The sequence below is a fragment of the Oncorhynchus gorbuscha genome, linkage group LG18 (genome assembly GCF_021184085.1).
Source record: "Oncorhynchus gorbuscha isolate QuinsamMale2020 ecotype Even-year linkage group LG18, OgorEven_v1.0, whole genome shotgun sequence".
Classification (NCBI taxonomy): Eukaryota; Metazoa; Chordata; class Actinopteri; order Salmoniformes; family Salmonidae; genus Oncorhynchus; species Oncorhynchus gorbuscha.
In genome coordinates this window covers 36,064,382-36,080,768 of record NC_060190.1, presented here as the reverse complement: position 1 = coordinate 36,080,768, position 16,387 = coordinate 36,064,382, and the positions used below count along the sequence as shown (strand labels likewise).

At 41.9% G+C, this 16,387-nt stretch overlaps 1 protein-coding gene across 9 annotated transcripts in view; it reads left to right on the top strand.

Moving 5' to 3' along the window:
* LOC124003028 (plasma membrane calcium-transporting ATPase 1-like) overlaps window positions 1-16,387 on the top strand; it is a 159,566-nt gene that overhangs the window by 26,416 nt on the left and 116,763 nt on the right. The window contains exon 1 of one of the 9 annotated variants that reach the window (XM_046310985.1): window positions 8,039-8,190. The exons of the other annotated variants lie outside the window; for them this stretch is intronic. The gene's annotated coding sequence lies outside the window, so the exon portion shown is untranslated. Of the gene's footprint in view, window positions 1-8,038; window positions 8,191-16,387 lie in introns of those variants that run through there. 9 annotated transcript variants of the gene reach the window in all.

Here is a 16,387-nt window from a genome sequence, read left to right as displayed (position 1 = left end):
GGATACTAGAGTAGAGTAGAGTAAAGGGATAGTAGAGTAGAGTAAAGGGATGCTACAGTAGAGTAGAGGAAAGGGATACTACAGTAGAGTAGAGGAAAGGGACGCTACAGTAGAGGAAAGACGGGGATACTACAGTAGAGGAAAGACGGGGACGCTACAGTAGAGGAAAGACGGGGAGTAAGTAGAGGAAGCTACTAGAGGGACGGGGACGCTACAGTAGAGGAAAGACGGGGACGCTACAGTAGAGGAAAGACGGGGAGAGTAGAGGAAAAGGGACGCTACAGTAGAGGAAAGACGGGGACGCTACAGTAGAGGAAAGACGGGGACGCTACAGTAGAGTACGGGGACGCTACAGTAGAGGAAAGACGGGGACTACAGTAGAGGAAAAGGGACGCTACAGTAGAGGAAAGACGGGGACGCTACAGTAGAGGTACGGGGAGGAAAGACGGGGACGCTACAGTAGAGGAAAGACGGGGATACTACAGTAGAGGAAAGAAGGGACGCTACAGTAGAGGAAAGAAGGGATACAGTAGAGGAAAGACGGGGACGTACAGTAGAGGAAAGGGGGACGCTACAGTAGAGGAAAGAAGGGACGCTACAGTAGAGGAAAGAGAAAGGGATACTAGAGGAAAGACGGGGACGCTACAGTAGAGGAAAGAGGGACGCTACAGTAGAGGAAAGTAACGGGGACGCTACAGTAGAGGAAAGAGGAAGAGGACGCTACAGTACAGTAGAGGAAAGACGGGGACGCTACAGTAGAGGAAAGACGGGGACGCTACAGTAGAGGAAAGACAGGGACGCTACAGTAGAGGAAAGACAGGGACGCTACAGTAGAGTAGAGGAAAGGGACGCTACAGTAGAGTAGAGAAAGGGATGCTACAGTAGAGTAGAGTAAAGGGATGCTACAGTAGAGTAGAGTAAAGGGATGCTACAGTAGAGTAGAGTAAAGGGATGCTACAGTAGAGTAAAGGGATGCTACAGTAGAGTAAAGGGATACTACAGTAGAGTAGAGTAAAGGGATACTACAGTAGAGTAGAGTAAAGGGATACTACAGTAGAGTAGAGTAAAGGGATACTACAGTAGAGTAGAGTAAAGGGATACTACAGTAGAGTAGAGTAAAGGGATACTACAGTAGAGTAGAGTAAAGGGATACTACAGTAGAGTAGAGTAAAGGGATACTACAGTAGAGTAGAGTAAAGGGATACTACAGTAGAGTAGAGTAAAGGGATGCTACAGTAGAGTAAAGAAAGGGATGCTACAGTAGAGTAAAGAAAGGGATCCTACAGTAGAGTAGAGTAAAGGGATACTACAGTAGAGTAGAGTAAAGGGATACTACAGTAGAGTAGAGTAAAGGGATACTACAGTAGAGTAGAGTAAAGGGATACTAGAGTAGAGTAAAGGGATACTAGAGTAGAGTAAAGGGATACTAGAGTAAAGAAAGGGATACTAGAGTAGAGTAAAGAAAGGGATACTAGAGTAGAGTAAAGAAAGGGATACTAGAGTAGAGTAAAGAAAGGGATGCTACAGTAGAGTAGAGTAAAGGGATCCTACAGTAGAGTAGAGTAAAGGGATACTACAGTAGAGTAAAGGGATACTACAGTAGAGTAAAGGGATACTACAGTAGAGTAAAGGGATACTACAGTAGAGTAAAGGGATACTACAGTAGAGTAAAGGGATACTACAGTAGAGTAGAGTAAAGGGATGCTACAGTAGAGTAGAGTAAAGGGATGCTACAGTAGAGTAAAGAAAGGGATGCTACAGTAGAGTAAAGAAAGGGATGCTACAGTAGAGTAGAGTAAAGGGATACTAGAGTAGAGTAAAGGGATACTAGAGTAGAGTAGAGTAAAGGGATACTACAGTAGAGTAAAGGGATGCTACATTAGAGTAAAGAAAGGGATGCTACAGTAGAGTAGAGTAAATGGATACTAGAGTAGAGTAAATGATACTACAGTAGAGTAGAGTAAAGGGATCCTACAGTAGAGTAAAGGGATCCTACAGTAGAGTAAAGGGATCCTACAGTAGAGTAAAGGGATCCTACAGTAGAGTAAAGGGATCCTACAGTAGAGTAAAGGGATCCTACAGTAGAGTAGAGTAAAGGGATGCTACAGTAGAGTAAAGAAAGGGATGCTACAGTAGAGTAAAGAAAGGGATGCTATAGTAGAGTAAAGAAAGGGATGCTACAGTAGAGGAAAGAAAGGGACGCTACAGTAGAGGAAAGACAGGGACGCTACAGTAGAGTAGAGGAAAGGGATACTACAGTAGAGTAAAGAAAGGGATGCTACAGTAGAGTAGAGTAAAGGGATGCTACAGTAGAGTAGAGTAAAGGGATACTACAGTAGAGTAAAGGGATGCTACAGTAGAGTAAAGGGATGCTACAGTAGAGTAAAGAAAGGGATGCTACAGTAGAGTAGAGTAAATGGATACTAGAGTAGAGTAAATGATACTACAGTAGAGTAGAGTAAAGGGATCCTACAGTAGAGTAAAGGGATACTACAGTAGAGTAGAGTAAAGGGATGCTACAGTAGAGTAAAGAAAGGGATGCTACAGTAGAGTAAAGAAAGGGATGCTACAGTAGAGTAAAGAAAGGGATGCTACAGTAGAGTAAAGAAAGGGATGCTACAGTAGAGTAAAGAAAGGGATGCTACAGTAGAGTAGAGTAAAGGGATGCTACAGTAGAGTAGAGTAAAGGGATGCTACAGTAGAGTAAAGAAAGGGATGCTACAGTAGAGTAAAGAAAGGGATGCTACAGTAGAGTAGAGTAAATGGATGCTACAGTAGAGTAGAGTAAAGGGATGCTACAGTAGAGTAAAGGGATGCTACAGTAGAGTAAAGGGATGCTACAGTAGAGTAAAGGGATGCTACAGTAGAGTAAAGGGATGCTACAGTAGAGTAGAGTAAGGGATGCTACAGTAGAGTAGAGTAAAGGGATACTACAGTAGAGTAGAGGGATACTACAGTAGAGTAAAGGGATGCTACAGTAGAGTAAAGAAAGGGATGCTACAGTAGAGTGGAGTAAATGGATACTAGAGTAGAGTAAATGATACTACAGTAGAGTAGAGTAAAGGGATACTACAGTAGAGTAGAGTAAAGGGATACTACAGTAGAGTAGAGTAAAGGGATACTACAGTAGAGTAGAGTAAAGGGATACTACAGTAGAGTAGAGTAAAGGGATACTACAGTAGAGTAAAGAAAGGGATGCTACAGTAGAGTAGAGTAAAGGGATCCTACAGTAGAGTAGAGTAAAGGGATACTACAGTAGAGTAAAGGGATACTACAGTAGAGTAAAGGGATACTACAGTAGAGTAAAGGGATACTACAGTAGAGTAAAGGGATACTACAGTAGAGTAGAGTAAAGGGATACTACAGTAGAGTAGAGTAAAGGGATACTACAGTAGAGTAGAGTAAAGGGATACTAGAGTAGAGTAAAGGGATACTAGAGTAGAGTAAAGGGATACTAGAGTAGAGTAAAGGGATACTAGAGTAGAGTAAAGGGATACTAGAGTAGAGTAAAGGGATACTAGAGTAGAGTAAAGGGATACTAGAGTAGAGTAAAGGGATACTAGAGTAGAGTAAAGGGATACTAGAGTAGAGTAAAGGGATACTAGAGTAGAGTAAAGGGATACTAGAGTAGAGTAAAGGGATACTAGAGTAGAGTAAAGGGATACTAGAGTAGAGTAAAGGGATACTAGAGTAGAGTAAAGAAAGGGATACTAGAGTAGAGTAAAGAAAGGGATACTAGAGTAGAGTAAAGGGATGCTAGAGTAGAGTAAAGGGATGCTAGAGTAGAGTAAAGGGATACTAGAGTAGAGTAAAGGGATGCTACAGTAGAGTAGAGTAAAGGGATGCTACAGTAGAGTAGAGTAAAGGGATACTACAGTAGAGTAGAGTAAAGGGATACTACAGTAGAGTAGAGTAAAGGGATACTACAGTAGAGTAGAGTAAAGGGATCCTACAGTAGAGTAGAGTAAAGGGATCCTACAGTAGAGTAGAGTAAAGGGATACTACAGTAGAGTAAAGGGATCCTACAGTAGAGTAAAGGGATACTACAGTAGAGTAAAGGGATACTACAGTAGAGTAAAGGGATACTACAGTAGAGTAAAGGGATGCTACAGTAGAGTAGAGTAAAGGGATACTACAGTAGAGTAGAGTAAAGGGATGCTACAGTAGAGTAAAGAAAGGGATGCTACAGTAGAGTAGAGTAAGGGATGCTACAGTAGAGTAGAGTAAAGGGATGCTACAGTAGAGTAGAGTAAAGGGATACTACAGTAGAGTAGAGTAAAGGGATGCTACAGTAGAGTAAATAAAGGGATGCTACAGTAGAGTAAAGAAAGGGATGCTACAGTAGAGTAAAGAAAGGGATGCTACAGTAGAGTAAAGAAAGGGATGCTACAGTAGAGTAAAGAAAGGGATGCTACAGTAGAGTAAAGAAAGGGATGCTACAGTAGAGTAGAGTAAAGGGATGCTACAGTAGAGTAGAGTAAAGGGATGCTACAGTAGAGTAGAGGAAAGGGATGCTACAGTAGAGGAAAGGGATGCTACAGTAGAGTAGAGGAAAGGGATGCTACAGTAGAGTAGAGGAAAGGGATGCTACAGTAGAGTAGAGTAAAGGGATACTACAGTAGAGTAGAGTAAAGGGATACTACAGTAGAGTAAAGGGATACTACAGTAGAGTAAAGGGATACTACAGTAGAGTAAAGGGATACTACAGTAGAGTAAAGGGATGCTACAGTAGAGTAAAGGGATGCTACAGTAGAGTAAAGAAAGGGATGCTACAGTAGAGTAAAGAAAGGGATGCTACAGTAGAGTAAATGATACTACAGTAGAGTAGAGTAAAGGGATCCTACAGTAGAGTAAAGGGATACTACAGTAGAGTAGAGTAAAGGGATACTACAGTAGAGTAAAGGGATACTACAGTAGAGTAGAGTAAAGGGATGCTACAGTAGAGTAAATGATACTACAGTAGAGTAGAGTAAAGGGATCCTACAGTAGAGTAAAGGGATACTACAGTAGAGTAGAGTAAAGGGATACTACAGTAGAGTAAAGGGATACTACAGTAGAGTAAAGGGATGCTACAGTAGAGTAAAGAAAGGGATGCTACAGTAGAGTAGAGTAAGGGATGCTACAGTAGAGTAGAGTAAAGGGATACTACAGTAGAGTAGAGTAAAGGGATGCTACAGTAGAGTAAAGAAAGGCATGCTACAGTAGAGTAGAGTAAAGGGATGCTACAGTACAGTAGAGTAAAGGGATGCTACAGTAGAGTAAAGGGATGCTACAGTAGAGTAGAGTAAAGGGATACTACAGTAGAGTAGAGTAAAGGGATACTACAGTAGAGTAGAGTAAAGGGATACTACAGTAGAGTAAAGGGATACTACAGTAGAGTAAAGGGATACTACAGTAGAGTAAAGGGATGCTACAGTAGAGTAAAGGGATGCTACAGTAGAGTAAAGAAAGGGATGCTACAGTAGAGTAAAGAAAGGGATGCTACAGTAGAGTAAATGATACTACAGTAGAGTAGAGTAAAGGGATCCTACAGTAGAGTAAAGGGATACTACAGTAGAGTAGAGTAAAGGGATACTACAGTAGAGTAAAGGGATACTACAGTAGAGTAGAGTAAAGGGATGCTACAGTAGAGTAAATGATACTACAGTAGAGTAGAGTAAAGGGATCCTACAGTAGAGTAAAGGGATACTACAGTAGAGTAGAGTAAAGGGATACTACAGTAGAGTAAAGAAAGGGATGCTACAGTAGAGTAAAGAAAGGGATGCTACAGTAGAGTAGAGTAAGGGATGCTACAGTAGAGTAGAGTAAAGGGATACTACAGTAGAGTAGAGTAAAGGGATGCTACAGTAGAGTAAAGAAAGGCATGCTACAGTAGAGTAGAGTAAAGGGATGCTACAGTACAGTAGAGTAAAGGGATGCTACAGTAGAGTAAAGGGATGCTACAGTAGAGTAGAGTAAAGGGATACTACAGTAGAGTAGAGTAAAGGGATACTAGAGTAGAGTAAAGGGATACTAGAGTAGAGTAAAGAAAGGGATACTAGAGTAGAGTATAGCAAAGAAAAGGACAGAGTATAGAAAAGGATAATACAGTATAATAAAGGATAGTAGAGGTGTAATGTAATATACATGACTGGACTGAATATTACACTACTTTACTATACCAAATGTGGTTTTGTTTGGGGGCGGAGCTCATTAAAATAGTAACCAGTTTGTAGAATAATACCCAAACATGCAAAGGAGGATATTACATTTGTCTACCTTTTTTGTGTACATATTCAGGATACACCTCCATGAATAAAATTACATTCATAACTAATCATTTCTGGAAAGTTCAGATCGAGGACCCATGATGTCATTCTGTTTACCAAGTGTTGATCCACTTCACTTACTGTAAATATTTTTCACAAAGTCAAGGTGTCATAATCATAGCTGACACCCCAGTCTTTCCATAGACATCTTTTGAATCTTTATTCAGAGTAGATTAATGTTGTTTTTGGAAAACGTGGTCACGTAAACTTGGAGATTTTGCTGTCATTCTGTTGCCAAAATGTACGCCTGTGCTCTTCAAGTAAATGTGTTTTAGTAAAATGTTCAGTAGCAGTTGTTAAAAGTAGACTCCTACAGTGCCAGTCAAAGGTTTGGACACACCAACTCATTCAAGGGTCTTTCTTAGTAAAAAAAATATTTTCTACATTGTAGAAGAATAGTGAAGACATCAACTATGAAATAACACATTGATTCATGTAGTAACCAAAAAAAGTGTTAAACAAATCAAAATATATTTTATATTTGAGTTTCTTCAAAGTAGCCACCCTTTTCCTTGATGACAGCCTTGCACACTCTTGGCATTCTCTCAACCAGCTTCATGAGGAATGCTTTTCCAACAGTCTTGGAGTTCCCACATATGCTGAGCACTTGTTGGCTGCTTTTTTTTCACTCTGCAGTCCAACTCATCCCAAACCATCTCAACTGGGTGATTGTGGAGGCCAGGTCATATAGCCCTTACACAGACTGGAAGTGTGTTTTGGGTCATTGTCCTGTTGAAAAACAAATGATAGTCCCACTAAGCACAAACCAGATGGGATGTTGTATCGCTGCAGAATGCTGTGGTAGCCATGCTGGTTAAGTATGCCTTGAATTCTAAATAAATCATGACAGCGTCACCAGCAATGCACCCCCACACCATCGCACCTCCTCGTCCATGCTTCACGGTGGGAACCACACATGCAGAGATCATCCAGTTGGAACCAAAAATTTGGACTCATCAGACCAAAGGACAGATTTCCAGTGGTTTAATGTCCATTTGCTTGTGTTTCTTGGCCCAAGCAAGTCTCTTCTTCTTATTGGTGTCATTTTGTAGTGGTTGCTTTGCAGCAATTTGACCATGAAGCCCTGATTCATGACATCCTCGTGAAGCTGGTTGAGAGAATGCCTAGAGTGTGCAAAGCTGTTGTCAAGATAAAGGGTATCTACTTTGAAGAATCTGAAATATAAAGTGTCAGGGTGGAAACTATTAATTCCTCTAAATTCATGAATATTTGCTACGGTTGAGAGGGAGAGGCCATAAAGTGTTTTTGTCCACTGTCTATACCTGACTGTGTATGTGTTTGTGAGACCCAAATGTAATCCCAGCAGCAGGAAGACCCTGGAGTAGGAGATAAGTAGTGGTGTGTGTGTGTGTGTGTGTGTGTGTGTTCTTTGCTCTTTATCAATGAGGGTTGCCATGGAGATGTTGTGACTCTGGCTCTGACCAGTGTGAGGGTTAGAGATCCCTGGGTCTCACAGTGGATGGAAAAGGGAACCACTGATCACACACGGAGAAAGAATACAGATCACCGGAAAATAGTTTTAATTTTTTTACTGTGAAGTAACTTGCTCTGTACTTTGGTTTTTCTAATGCCACTGGTACATTCATGTAATAGTCATCCTAGTTCTGTGAGCACCCTGGCATGTCGTTGTGTTTGTCTGTGTGCCAACATGCCTTCCAGAGCCCGTCCCAGATCGAGCCTCCATGTTCTGATCCACTCCATCTGTTCTCCGGTGACTCAGGTGGTGCTGTCTGTCTGTGTCTCCAGCTATTTATCTAGTGTACTATATCTCAGATGCACTCCAAGAGGAAGAAAATGGTCAAAACCTTCTGGCATTGAGGAGCTGTACAGGAGGTCGTTATGTAAAGCTGTGTGGGGTTGGGTAGGTTACTTTCTAAATGTTAGTTACTAGTTACCTGTCAAATTGTAATCAGTAACAACTTTTGGATTACCTGAACTCAGTAATGTAATCGGATTACTTTCTGTTTCTTCTTTCTGAAGAAGACAAAAGGGATCCATCAACCGTATTTGGTGTGTCTTCATAGTGGTCTCTGTTTGTTCCACCTGAGCGTGGTGGAACGAACTTAAACTTTTTTCAATGCTGAATTGAATGTCATTGAGAGAACAGAAAGGTGTCATAATGTATTTTTTTCAGAAGCATCCTTTCTGATTTTAAAAGTAATCCAAGAAGAAATCATCTACTTTTCAAAAGTATCTGTAATCTGACAATAATATTTTTGCTGGTAAGGTAACTGATTACATTTTCAGGGTAACATAACGGATTTGTTTTTTTTGTAACCAGATTACATGGTTGAACGTGTTTTTTTTTTTTTATAGCAGATTTTCTTTGGAATGTTTTACTTGCAATGAATATGTGGTTGTCTTACCTGCCTTAGTTGAAAGAACTGAGTGTAAGTTGCTATGGTAAGCATCTGCTAATGGATCAACATGTAAAATATGTTTGCATTTTTTTGTGATTTCCATTTGACTGTTGTCAGCTCCTTATATGGACGTGTGTGTGTAGGTTCTTGTTGTAGCTGAGTCCTTATATAGTGCTGTGTGTGCGTGCATGTATTCAGTTTCTTATTGTAGTTGAGTCCTTATATAGAGCTGTGTGTGTGTGTGTGTGTGTGTGTGTGTGTAGTTTCTTATTGTAGTTGTGTCCTTATATAGTCTGGGGTGTTGGGGTGTGTGCCACCGTCTTCGCTGATGTTATGTCTTGTTCATACCTTAGGGCCAGGCGCCTACCAGACACACACAGCGGGAGAGAGGGATGAGAAGGAGAGGAGGATTAGAGGAGAGGAGTTGGGAGGTGTCTTTGTGATTTGGGCTGGCCAGCTATGGCTCTGCTCACTGCATGTTTGAGAACACAAATGAGTTCAACGTGTCTGAGGAGAAGAGGGAGAGAGTTGCCTCGCCACCAACCCTCGCCCTCTCTCCATGTTTTCCCCCCTTTTCATTCTTTGCCTCTTATTTGCTGCCTGACTCCATTTGTTGTCTCTCTACTTACATGGTTAATCTATTTTCACTCTCTCTCTCTCTCTCTCTCTCTCTCTACTGTTAAAATCCCGTTCCGTCTGTCTTTTTCAGTTTCTTCTCTCTCTTCCGTCTCTCTCTCTCTTCCTCTCTCTGCAGTAAGGGATTTCCTCCTCCAGGCAGGTCATGTGACTGCAGATAGGGTGTGGTCTCCTTCATTCCTGCTTTATCCTTCTGCCACTGCAACAGTGGAACGAGGGAGGGAGGGGGAGAGAGGCGGAGGGGGAGAGATGTTGGTGTGTGTACTCTGTCCTGTTGCAGCTTTTTCATTGGTAAACACCAGCAACTGGTCAGCTCTTTAGAACAGAGGCAGCACAACACTGCATATACAAACACAGACCACATGCTAAGATGTTTGTTTAGCTGTGATTTACTGGATATTATCATCTAGGTTTTTATATTGACTCGTATCTAAAAATAGGGGAGTGGACAGTGTGTCTGAATGCAAAACACTAGCTTATTGAATAACACACTTCAATGCTTCTCTCGCTCTCGTACTCTCGTACTCTCTTACTCTGAGATTGTGTATTCTGAGATTGTGTGGTGTTGAGAGTAAGCACAGTTGAACTGAAGCTGGTTCTTTGAGAAGAGCCTAATTTCCCTATGGAGTGTTATATGTTAAGACCGTTTATTATATTAATCCATCTCTGAAGTGTGTGTGTGTGTGTGTGTGTGTGTGTGTGTGTGTGTGTGTGTGTGTGTGTGTGTGTGTGTGTGTGTGTGTGTGTGCACCATACTGGGTGTGGGTGGAGCAAGTGTTGGCAGCGTGCGTGTGCTTACACTTTACATCACATGGGATGTATGAGTCATTAGTAGGCAGTATAGGGCCGTAAGCGATCAGCCAGCTATAGCATGTGGTGCTGGAACTGTAAAGCTGATTTTGAGCTGTTGCTGGGTGCGACTGGGCAAGTTCCCCACTGTCTAGGGTGTGGCCACAGCCACGTTTTCTTAGTGGCAGGGGGGGGAGGTGGGGTTTGGTGCAGTCTGTGAGTGGGGGGTTGCGTGTCTGCTCTGCAGGGAGGGAAGGAGAGGGAGAGACGCAGTCCGTGCTTTAGTATGCAAGGCAGGTGTGTCTGCAGAGGCAGGAAGAGAGGAGGCAAGGAGGGATGATTGGGAAAGGGCAAGAGGAGAGAGGTGAGGAGGGAGAAGTTGAGGGCCAAGAGAATGTTAGAGGTGAGGAGTTCTGCCTCCTACCAACTGAACCTTATTCTCTCTTCTTGTTCTCTTTCCCCCTCTCTTCTCTTCATCTCTGTGCTCCCCTTTCTACCTCCATTAGAATACAAACCCAGCTCTTCATCTTTCACCTGTGTCACTAACCTCCCCTTCCCCATCTCCCTTTCCTCCCTAATTTGTTTACCAGTGTTTGTGGCTGGAGGCGAAACAGATCAATCTGTTTTTCCATCCCCACCTGTTGAATATCCTGACTGCTGATGGGATGAACGGAGGGTGTAGAGATGGACATGAGTGTTCGAGTACTTCGAAGAACGCCAAAGTTCGATTTGTTTAAAAAAAATGTATTTAAAATGTTTGTTTTTTTTAACCAGAGATTTTAAAATAAATTAATACATTTAAATGTAAAAACACTGTAAAACAATTTGGGGGAATGTGGTTTGTGGATGCCTGAGCAGGCAAGTGAAATGTTCTTGAAGACCACATACATTTTATTTGACATGTGGATTTGTGGGGCACAACAGAAAAGAATCCATGCCAAACATCACACAGGTCTTCTCCCTAAATTCCCTCCATGGCTCACTCAGTTGCGCTACGACCGTGAGTGTGTGTACAAGCTCCCGTTAGGCCTACAGGTATACGTGCCTGTTAAAAACTGATGGGATACACAAGTCACATTCCTTGCCAAGTGATGACAGTTTTAGCAACAATTCAAAATGGACTGGTTGATTGTTCCAACAACGAGCTGCAGTTCTGGAATAAATGTGTCCCCTCTATTTTCCACTTACATTTACATTTACATTTAAGTCATTTAGCAGACGCTCTTATCCAGAGCGACTTACAAATTGGTGCATTCCAAGACATCTTTTTGAAGTTAATGTGCCCATCATCAGAGATAATAATGGCAGGGGATTTTAACTTGGTACTGGACCCTTCCAGTGATAGATCTTCCTCTAATAGTATCAACCTCACACAGGAAGCTAAAATGTTAAAAGCAGAAATGAAACACTTTGGACTCGTAAACTTTTGGAGATTTCACAACTAAAAGGTTAAAGAATACTCATTTTACTCCCCTGTCCATAACAGTTACTCTAGAAGAGACTTATAACTTATTCCTGCAGCCTGGGGAAGTTTAACTACTTAAACTAATTTGCAAACTGTTAGTGCCATTAAGAATTTGTTAGACTAGGCAGCAGGTAGCCTAGCAGTTAAGAGTGTTGGGCCAGTAACTGAAAGGTTACTAGTTCAAATCCCTGAGCAGACTTGGTGAAAAATCTGCCGACGTGTCCTTGAGCAAGAACTTCTGCTAAATGACTAAAACATGAAAAATAAATACCGGTTCCACACACAAGTGTGTGTGTGTATATATATATATATATATACACACACACACATCTATATATATATGTATATGTATATCTATATATATGTGTGTGTATATATAAATATATATATATATACACACACACACACATCTATATATATGTGTGTGTATATATAAATATATATATATACACACACATCTATATATATATATATAGATATCTTAAAAAAAAAAAATATTTGGACATAGGAGGCCCAAAAAAATACACTGACCCTCTCTCCATCACCAACCCAGCAACTGTTACTCCGAAGAGCTGCTCCCAGGTTGCTGTTGCTGCTGCACTCCACTTTTCTTCCTTATTTGTTTCCTGTTCTAGATACAGGATAGAGTGCTCTTAACTATCATTTGATGCCGGTTCATGACGGTATATTTGTTTTCTTCAACTAATCATGAAAAGTCTGATTTTGAAAACTCTAAATTTGATCCTGCACTTTTTAATACCTAATAGACGCTTAACAGTTTAGTATGAATGAGATGTCAAGCTTTTTTTCTTCCAGACATTTTCTATCTCTACTTCTTTTTTTTCTTCTCCTCTCTAGCGGGGTTATGATGCCTTAAATAATATGCTACCATTTTAAACCAGGCAGCCATGTCCTGTCAATGTCCTCTTGTTGTCAAGTAAAGGGCTGGAATGGAAGGTCAGTGTTCGAATGGATTTACCTTGTTCACTTATTCGCTGGTAAATGCTGCTGCCACTCTTCACAGCACGTTGTATTGAAGTGGCCTAGTACTAGAGGAAGAGAAGTGAGAGAATAGTGGAATGGGAGTAGCAGTGTGTAACTGGGAATTTACACGCTTAACATTCACTTACCACACACTGCGTATTGTATAATTATTTATATCTCCAGTACTGTAGTAATACTGCGTGTACTCTTTGGGTATCTACTGTAGGAGCTGTTTGCTCTAATAGTCGTAAGACAATTTGTTCCTGGTTTGCTATATTTCTGTGCACGCTCACACACACACACACACACACACACACACACACACACTGATCTAGCCTGAGGTACCGTGGTCACTAATTTCATCAGCTGGCCGATAGTAAGCAGATCAACAGTAGAGTGCTCTGTCCAGAATGACAAAGCTTATATGGAGTCATTGGCTGAGTCCCAAATGGCACCCTATGCCCTGTGTAGTACTAATGGCCAGAGCCCACTATATAGGGCATAGGGTGCCATTTGGGACACTGCCCAGAGGGACAGGGAGAGGGAGAAAGAGGCAAAGAGACCGGGGTGGAAGGGAGAGTGAAAAAGAGGACGAGGGAGAGCAGGTTTTGTTCCTAGCATAGGCTGTCATGTAGCCTCATGGTCTTTGAGCCAGTAGAGCAGCATTTCCCAAACTGGTGATAGCGACCCCATGTGGGGCCACCTGATTTGAAAATGGGGTTGCGAAAGAAACTCTGAAATAAAATAAAGCGTGCTGGTTCACAGAACCGGGGTTACGTCGGTAACCTCCGGTAGCCGCTCGATGCGGTTGTAATAAACAGAGCGGTTTCAATTTTCTTCCTTCAAATGTGGCTCTATCTTTTGAACCGTTAAAGCTACAATCACCTGCTGCCCTCCCTCTCTTTAACATGTCATCTACTTTACCTCTTTCTAATTTACCTCTTTGTCTGCCCTTCTCATAGAAATCTACTCGATTTTTCTACTCTCCCTCAATTTGAAATAAATTAAAACATATTTATTGGCATGAAAACCCATACATTGCCAAATCAAACAAAGGCATTTGTCAAATAAATTATGGTTCAGATTAGATTTGAGTAAAACAACAGACCTCAATGGTCCATTGTTAAGAGCAATTTAGAAGGACAACACAGTAATGAGGACTGTAACTTAATGAGACACATGTAGCAACGTTATTGCTCGGGTGGGTTATCCATATTTCTCGTTCTACTTTACCTCGTTCTACTCTACCTCTCGTTCTACTCTACCTCTCGTTCTACTCTACCTCGCTCCCTTTTGTTCGATCTGCCTTTCTACTTACTATATGCGCCTCCTTGTTTTTACTGCTCTCCTTTTTCATCTAGCTCATTTCCCTCTCTACAGTATATGCATACCATTCCTCCTCCTCCACCCCCTCTGTTTTTATATCCTCATTTTTCTCTCACATTTCTCTCTCGCTCTCTCTTGATCTCTCCCTCGCTATATCATTCCATGCCAGAGTTGAGAAAGTGGGGCTCTTCAGTAGCTTGGCGGTGTATTCTGAATAGTATCTAGTGATGATTACAGTGTAAGTGGTGAGTTACTTGACAACAGGCCTGGTAGCAGATCAGGGTGGTGTGTGTGTGTGTGTGTGTGTGTGTGTGTGTGTGTGTGTGTGTGTGTGTGTGTGTGTGTGTGTGTGTGTGTGTGTGTGTGTGTGTGTGTGTGTGTGTGTGAGTTAGTCAAATACCCAGCCATGCTGTTAAAACAGAACCTCCCTGTGCTCTGCTGTGTGTATGCGTGAATAAGGAAGTGTAGGTAGTTGGCCACATGCCTTGTATTTGTGCTGCTCTCTATTCCTTTACTCAGAGGGAATCCCTCAGCTAGTAGTAGCTGGGCGCACACAGCCTTTTCTTTGGCTATTCGATACTCTGCTCTCTTCCATGTTATCGTCTACTTCTCTAAGGTATTCTCTCTCTGTATTTTCTTTTCTCTACCCTCTCTCTCCCATCGCTGTGGCATAGGCCGTAGTTTGGATGTATTTAATCAGGTCATGTTACTAGAATAATGAGGGTACCCCCCCCCCTATCATTTCGACATTCAAGTGAATTATTAGATCATTCTCCTCGTCCCTGTTTTTCACATTCTTTCATTCCTCATCTCTCCATCTCACATCCCCCTCTCTCCCTAATTGTATCATCACAATAGCTATAATTACTGCATTCCGTGTTAATGACATCACCGCACTGTTTTGCATAATGAAGGAACAAGCAGAGGCATCTGCGTTATTTTCTTGGCGTTGGAGATGCTCCGGCGCTTGGGCTAATTTCACTAATGAAATGACTATTGGTAAAATGAGCGTGCCAGTTGATTAGCTTGTCTTAACAGGTAGCTAAATCCTCACCCATCGACGTTAATAAACATCTCTTCTCGTATAGAGACGTGTCACAGATCTGTGTTGTTGTTGTTGTTAATTTTGGGGGCGGCGGTGCTCATTCTCTCTGGCCGATGGATCGAGGATGGTTAATGTGGTTTATAGCAAAGTGACCGTGGGAAACGAGAAGAAGTCGGTAAAAGTCATGCTTACGGCTGTTTTTCATACCGTGTATTCACGACCACGTTAACTAAGTAGGGAGGAAGAGAGAGATGAAGAGGGGCACAGAGGAGGATAAGAGTGAGGGTGAGAACAATACAGAGAGAGCGAAAGGGGGACAGAGCGAGAGAAGGGGAGAGGCTGGTGACTTGGGGACAAACTTTTGGTCGTGTATGTGGACACCTACTCATCGAACATCTCATTCCAAAATCATGGGCATTAATATGGAGTTGGTCCCCCGTTTGCTACTATAACAGCCTTCACTCTTCTGGGAAGAGTGCTCGGCCATGGAAACCCATTTTATGAAGCTCCCGACTTAACTGTTTTTGTACTGAAGTTGCTTCCAGAGGCAGTTCGTAACTCGGTGGTGTTGCAACCGAGGACCGACTTATTTTTACGCGCAACACGTTTCAGCATTGGGCAGTCCTGTTCTGTGAGCTTGTGTGGCCTGCCACATTGCGGATAAGCCGTTGTTGCTCCTAGACATTTCCACTTCAGTGACAGCACTTACCGTTCAACGGGACAGCTCTAGCAGTGCATAAATTTGATGAACTGACTTGTTGGAAAGTTGGCATCCTATAATAGTGCCACATTGAATGTCACCAAACTCTTCAGTGAGGCCATTCTACTGCCAAAGTTTGTCTATGGAGATTGCATGGCTGTGTGCTCGATTTTATACACCTGTCAGCATTGACTGTGGCTGAAATAGCTGAATCCACTAATTTATCCACATACTTTTGTATACAGTGCCTTGCGAATGTATTCGGCCCCCTTGAACTTTGCGACCTTTTCCCACATTTCAGGCTTCAAAGATAAAGATATAAAACTGTATTTTTTTGTGAAGAATCAACAAGTGGGACACAATCATGAAGTGGAACGACATTTATTGGATATTTCAAACTTTTTTAACAAATCAAAAACTGAAAAATTGGGTGTGCAAAATTATTCAGCCCCCTTAAGTTAATACTTTGTAGCGCCACCTTTTGCTGCGATTACAGCTGTAAGTCGCTTGGGGTATGTCTCTATCAGTTTTGCACATCGAGAGACTGACATTTTTTCCCATTCCTCCTTGCAAAACAGCTCGAGCTCAGTGAGGTTGGATGGAGAGCATTTGTGAACAGCAGTTTTCAGTTCTTTCCACAGATTCGATTGGATTCAGGTCTGGACTTTGACTTGGCCATTCTAACACCTGGATATGTTTATTTTTTAACCATTCCATTGTAGATTTTGCTTTATGTTTTGGATCATTGTCTTG